This window comes from Crassostrea angulata, chromosome 2 (genome assembly GCF_025612915.1).
Source record: "Crassostrea angulata isolate pt1a10 chromosome 2, ASM2561291v2, whole genome shotgun sequence".
NCBI lineage: Eukaryota > Metazoa > Mollusca > Bivalvia > Ostreida > Ostreidae > Magallana > Magallana angulata.
In genome coordinates, this window is record NC_069112.1 from 35428842 (window position 1) to 35435425 (window position 6584).

The 6584-nt window shown below is 32.9% G+C and overlaps 1 long non-coding RNA gene across 2 annotated transcripts; it reads left to right on the plus strand.

The window, feature by feature from the left end:
- The first annotated feature begins 608 nt into the window (after window positions 1-608).
- On the plus strand, window positions 609-4945 carry LOC128173800 (uncharacterized). Of its 2 annotated transcripts, none has more exons than XR_008242570.1 (3): window positions 609-695; window positions 2632-2744; window positions 3073-3292. It is a non-coding gene; the product is annotated as an uncharacterized LOC128173800 (long non-coding RNA). The 2 variants fall into 2 exon arrangements; XR_008242571.1 differs by lacking the exon at window positions 609-695 and adding an exon at window positions 4871-4945 and having other exon boundaries at window positions 2613-2744; window positions 3073-3205.
- Window positions 4946-6584: the final 1639 nt, after the last annotated feature.

The window sequence follows — 6584 nt, forward strand, 5'->3', positions numbered from 1 at the left end:
GAAAAAATTTGACAGAAGTCTCTTAAAGGTATTACACAAGGATATAGCCAATCAAAATGTGTACTTAATCAATTGTAGTTCCATTCATATAGAGACAATTTCTTTTCTTTTGTGTTTTTTTTGGCACAATTTTTTTTAGGCCTACAGTATTAAATTTGGACTCATTTGCTAGGAAAATTATTACTTGAGTGGAATTGTCACACTAAATTAAATGGAACTGTTATTTACGGTGCCGAGTCTGTTTGTCAACATGTGGGTATATCCCTTTAACTATTTTTAGAATGTGTGTAGGACAACAAAGTAGTGCCTTTAAGCAAAATAGTTCCTATACTTTCAGAGTGTATTTACATTTATTGGGACATTTTAAATCAGAATGTGTGACACATGTAAGACAAGAGTATTTGCAATTTTAATAGCAAATGTCAAAATTGAATTATTATTATCATTTGAAGGAAGGAATTGAAAATGTTTGATGTACACCCTTTCCCAAACTGTAAAATTCCCTACTTTTACTTTCATTTTCAGAGTTTTTCAATACACATGCATTTTGCCGGAAAATGAATCTGACTTCACACCACGAAATTTTAACAGGAAAAAGACAATTTGAATTTCATTCCAGAGGTCTCTCGTTGCTGAACGAAAATTCGGGCTGGAACATAAACATTACCGCCTATGGAAAATGGAGCTCCATGCTGGTAGGGCAAATTCGTTGTTTACTTGCAACTATGATGATAAACGTGTGTTTCTCTTTCGTACATCCTCTCATTTATGTGAACAAACTAAATTTCCAACAAGTTCAACAATTAAGTTTAATCATTTAGATAACAACTTCTATAGAAAAAAAAATCATCACTTGTTCATGTAAACCAAAAGTTTCTATCATTATTAGGAAATAAATATTATCATTATTTATAAAGAAGTATACTATTTTTATTCAAGTAAATTGATGAAATGACCCTATAGGGCATTGATTTAGATGAAATTTAAAATTACTGATATGATTGTAGTGTTTTGGCAATTTTAAAATTGTTTGTAATATTGAATTTTCTTTTTTACATATTTTTACATAGTATGGTAATTATGGTAATGTTTTGAGAGTTTTTTAATTTTAACAAGCTCATCAAAGAAAATCATAGTCCTATGGGATCAATTTTCTGATATGGAGTTCCATTGTACCATAGGAGAAAGTGAGGAAAATTTGAAACAACTAATTGCATCTGTTTCAGGTGCTGGAGGAGGTTAAGGTTTTAAGCTCACTTGAGCTGAAAGCTCTAGTGAGCTTTTCTGATCACTTTTTTTCTGGCATCCGTCTGTCTGTCTGTCCGTCCATCCGTCCGTCTGTCTGTCTGTAAACTTTTTACATTTTTGACTTCTTCTCCGAAACCACTTGGCCAGTTTTAACCAAACTAGCCACAAAGCATCATCATTGGGTGAAGGGGATTCAAGTTTGTTAAAATGTGGGGCCCTGCTCTCTTTCAATGGGAGATCATTAGGATTTAATGAAATGTTGTTGATATTTTTCAAAAATCTTCTTCTCAGAAACCATTTGGCCAGGAAAGCTGAAACTTGTGTGGAAGCATCCTCAGATAGTGTAGATTCAAGTTTGTTCAAATCATTGCCCCTGGTGGTAAGGTGGGGCCACAATGGGAGGGGGGGGTTGGAGTTTTACATACAATATATAGAATCAATCTTTAAAATACTTCTTCTCAGCAACCAATCAGCCAGGAAATGTGAAACTTGTGTGAAAGCTTCCTCATGTAGTGTAGATTTAAAGTTGTGAAAATCATGACCCTCAGGGGTAGGGTGAGGCCACAATGGAGGGTTGTACTTTTACATAAGAGTAAAGTGTAAATATTTAAAATTTTCTTCTCAAAAATCATTTATTTAAAATTTACATAGCATAGGATTATAAAAAATAGAAAAAAATTTAAAATATCTTTTTCTAAAAACCACTTGCTTAGAAAAGCTGTATCTTTACTGAAAGCAACCTCTGATAATGTTCAAAAATCTTTCAAATCAAAATCTTGAGGAGTAGGGTGGGGCCACATTGGAATTCCAATTTCTTCGGAAATTGAATTTCTGAAAGTAAGGAACGGGGTGGGTCAGATGAATTTGATCGTATGTGAACTGGTAGAGTTTTAATTATAAGATATTTTAAAATATATACTGTATTGACTATAATTTTGCAAAATTAATTAGCTGCTATATGGTAAACAGTACATGTTCACAAGTGGCTGTAAAGGTGTATTATACCGGTAATAGCTCTCTGGAAAATTTTAATCAACCAACTTCAATAAGTGGGTCTGTATTGAACCGACATTCAGGACGTCATAAAGATGTATTTTATCATTAGGAATACAAAAACTAATGAAAATAATTTTTATACCATATAGATTTTCTAGAATTATAATTTTTATAGAATAAAAGCAAAGGGGGACAACTCTTCAAGAAAAGGGAAAGGTCATTGATAAGGACACGTTCCACTGTTACATGTTGATACTTATATATGAAAATTATGTCCAAGTATACAAATTACCGTACTAAGTCCATACATATCTGTTATGATCCCAGATTCATTGAATCTGGGGCTATTATGGATCAAATACCTTAAATGAATGACAACTCTTGCAGGAAAGTGCACAAGGCCTCCAAATCCAAAATATGACTATGGAAGTTTTATTGCCCAGACATGTGATTGTCTAGAACCAATTGGATGATGCGTTATATAGAATATTCATATTGAGGTAAAATAATTTATGAAGGTATAATAATATATGATATTGTGTCAAACCACACATTAATATATGATATAATGATAAAGATTAAAAACTATGATTTTCATAGAATATGATGAGAGTGATCTCGTAAAGGTATTGCCCCATCTCAGTGAGTTTTGTACTGATGTTGATACAACCACTTTGGTCCCTATTTGCATTTCACGCGCAAAATCGTTGTTTATGCAAATTCTCCCCCTTAGCCAAGTTGGTTAGGGGGAGTTTCTCCCACATAGCAGCAGTGAAAGGTTAACAGGTATATATTTTGTAAACTTTCATCCTGTTTATTATATTTTAGAGCTGCCATGTCTTCTAAGAGAAACTCCATTCTTTGATGACTGATGGAAAAGCCTCATCACTTCCTTTGCTAAAGAACTTGTTATCTTAATCACTAGCCATTAATCAGTGACCACCGTTATCAAAGCTCCCAGGTACATTATGGAAGTCTCTTCTGGCACCATTTTTTTTTTTTGCAGTCCCTGACTTTGTCTTAGAATTGAAATTATTAACTTTTGCTATTTAATTCCTTTAGTAGACTTCTTGTTTTCGTAATTAATTCTATTAATTAATGTTGAATTGGTACTCAAGTTCAAACATTTCAGATTTAATTTAATTTAATTTTTTTTCTCAACATTTCACTGATTCAATTTTATTGGACATTAAATTATTTACTATACAGAAGATGAATTTTAAAAGACATTTTCTCCAGAGTTCAGCAATATTTTAAGATTAGATCAGAATACTTTTTCATCCCTTAGAGCCAGAAGTAGATTTCTTACACTAGCATACTGTAAATTCCTAATTAAATGTGAGAAATTGATATCTGCATAAAATCGTGAGGAGCACATCTTGCGGAATTTCATTTTCATTTTTCGTATGAATGTAGATAATTAGAAATCAGGATACAAATTTGCTGTTTCATATTTCATATTCTAGTGTCTTAATAAAAAGCAATTGAATCACAGAATTAAGTACTTGCATAAAATATGGAATCTACAGTATGACATTTGTAAATAATTGATAAATATTTTCTGCAAATTTCATTTAATTTCATAAAATTTGAGTTGACTTCTTAAAGGTTTTTAGCAAGGAAATAGCCAATCAAAATAAACTTTGTTAATTACAGTTATTAGTCATTCCGTATATATGTATATAGTCACAATTTCTTTTTATATCTTACCTTCTGCTGAATTGTAAAGAAATCATTGGCTAACAGCAGTCACGTGGAAACCGTGTATATTCCATACACAGTCAGAACAAAATATATCTTCCCTTTGAGGATTATGACATCATTCTTAGAGTATTGTGACGTCAGGTTTTGTACCCAGATTGAAACTTGTAACTTTGTTATAAGACGCTTGATTTTCAGTGTTGAATTAATTTTATGTCATTAACACAAAGGCAGTCGGTAAGATATAATCATTACATAGTCATGTAGTGACCGGGTATGGGATGATACCTGGTTAGTAAATTTGCCTCACCAGGTATGAAATTTACTAACCAGGTATTATCCCGTTCCCGGTCACTACATGACTATTAACTAATAATACCCCCGCTCGGAAGGAGAGGGGGTAAACTGTTTACCCTTGTGTGTCTATCTGTCCTTCTCTGTGTATGTCCATATTATTAACAAATTTTTTTATCGCAGATGCTTGAAATTTTAACACACCTTTTGCTTAGGCATGCCTTATGGTGGGATTCATTTTTGTACTAATGAGATGTCAACTTCCTGTTAAATGACACCTTTATTTATTTGTAGCCTTACATTTCAAACAAATAGTCATCAGAGATTTCTCAGCAACTATTCATCAGAGCTGCTTGAAATTTTGTCACACTCTTTTTTTAGACATGCTATATGGTATGATTTGGGTTTTTTTTTACAAAACAAACATCAACCTCCTGTTAAAATGATGACTTTGCCTTTATGTATTTTCACATTAGAGCCGGGTATCACTAGGGGTTATCACAGATATCTCGTTTCTTTTTATGGTATCTTATCTTAGGCCTATAGTATTGATTCTGGACTTATTTGCTAGGAAAACTATCACTTTAGTGGAATGATCACATTGAATTTAATGGAACTATTTTTTTTTTAGACACGCATAATGATACAACTTCCTGGATGGTGTTGAGTTTGTTTTTCAACCTGTGAAACCCATTTGTTTTTAGGGGTGGGTATGCTTATATTTAATTTTCTCTGTTAGAAACCAAGCAAGTCATTATTTTCCTGGTCTCAAGTTAGTCTCAAAGCATTTAACAGTAAATTCTATTTCATTTATAATACTCTGAGAGTTTAGTTAATGAACTAAGGCCACATAAAGTTGAAATAATGGTTCTCGGGTCAACTTTTCTAGAAATGGATGTGAGAGGGAAGCATTTTTTCCCTTTTTATTGTTGATGAAATAGATGAGGGAGGCTTTTTTTTATAATCATCGCCCATCTTGGGTTCCAAAAGCGTATGTTTTATAAAACTGTTAAAATACAGGTTTCGTTGATGCCACTTATTCGTTTCCATCACGATGTAGCTCATTTGTGGTCTTGCCTAAGTCTACAGAGACCGGAATACTTAGAGTATCCATCCTTTTTTAATGATTTCATGTCTTTGTAAAGGTGTAAGAAATTATAACCCTCCAATTACCCTCCCTTCATTTTCATCGATGGGAAAATCACTCAACGAAACCGGGTCTAATTTGTTCTGTCCTAGCTTTTTTAATGAAACTTCTTATCTGAATTTCTACTACTTATACCTCATCTCAAAGTTTGTTAATTTTAAACATAAAATTCTACAGGATTTGAAATTTGATTTGGTTTGAAATGTGTCAATTTTACACATTTTTTTCAATTTTTTTTACTTTCTGCCCTAGGGAATTTTTTTCTGCTCCACATATAAAAGTTATCGCTACAAAGCATCAAATGGTCGAATAAAAAATACCTTTTACCTCTTGGTTTGTTCCAGGGGTCTTATCAAAGTTTATATTTCATGCCCAGTTGATGAATACCAGTGATATAGCTGTAAAGTTGCTCTCAGTGGACTATAGCAATTGACCAGTTCATATTAATAAATATAATGTTGCTCCCATATTGACAGTTTCAATATCCTGAGTACAGGTACATAGCTGTTGGGTTGCTCTCAGTGGAAAAAATAAATTGTGTCGGGTATGAATGAATCACTGTTTTGTTGCTCTTAGTATACCATAACATAATATGGTTTTCTTAGGTGAACATATGTTTAGCCTACTGTACTAAGGTGCAATGGTTATGTTCTTACCAGCAGGTTTATGAATAGACAAGTTATCTTTATGTATAGATGTTGTGTTGCTCTCAGAAGACTACCAATTGCCTTAGGTACCACTATTGATGTTAAGTTTCTCTCAGTGACATTATCAATAGACAAAAAATACTAATGTGTAGCTGTTTTATTTCACTCAATAGACCGTATTCATAGGTCAGTGTACTGATTAATACCAGGTAAATAGGTGCTAAGTTGTTGGGTTGCTCTCAGTGGAAAGTATGAATTGTGTCGGGTACTAATGTATGACTGTTTTGTTGTTCTTAGTAGACCGTACCAATAGCATTGGATATTTGGTATCAACTGCATCATCATTTGCCTTGAGAACTGTTATGAAACTGGATTGTACAACTGTTCAGTTGCTTTCAGTATAGCTACCAATTGGTTTGGTTCTTTAGAATAATGTTGTGTTGCTCTCAGTTGACCATATCGATGGCTTAGGGTTCTGATGTTTTACTAATATGTTGGTTTCAAAGGACATTGTGAATCGTATTGTGTAACATATGTGTAACTTACGTGTT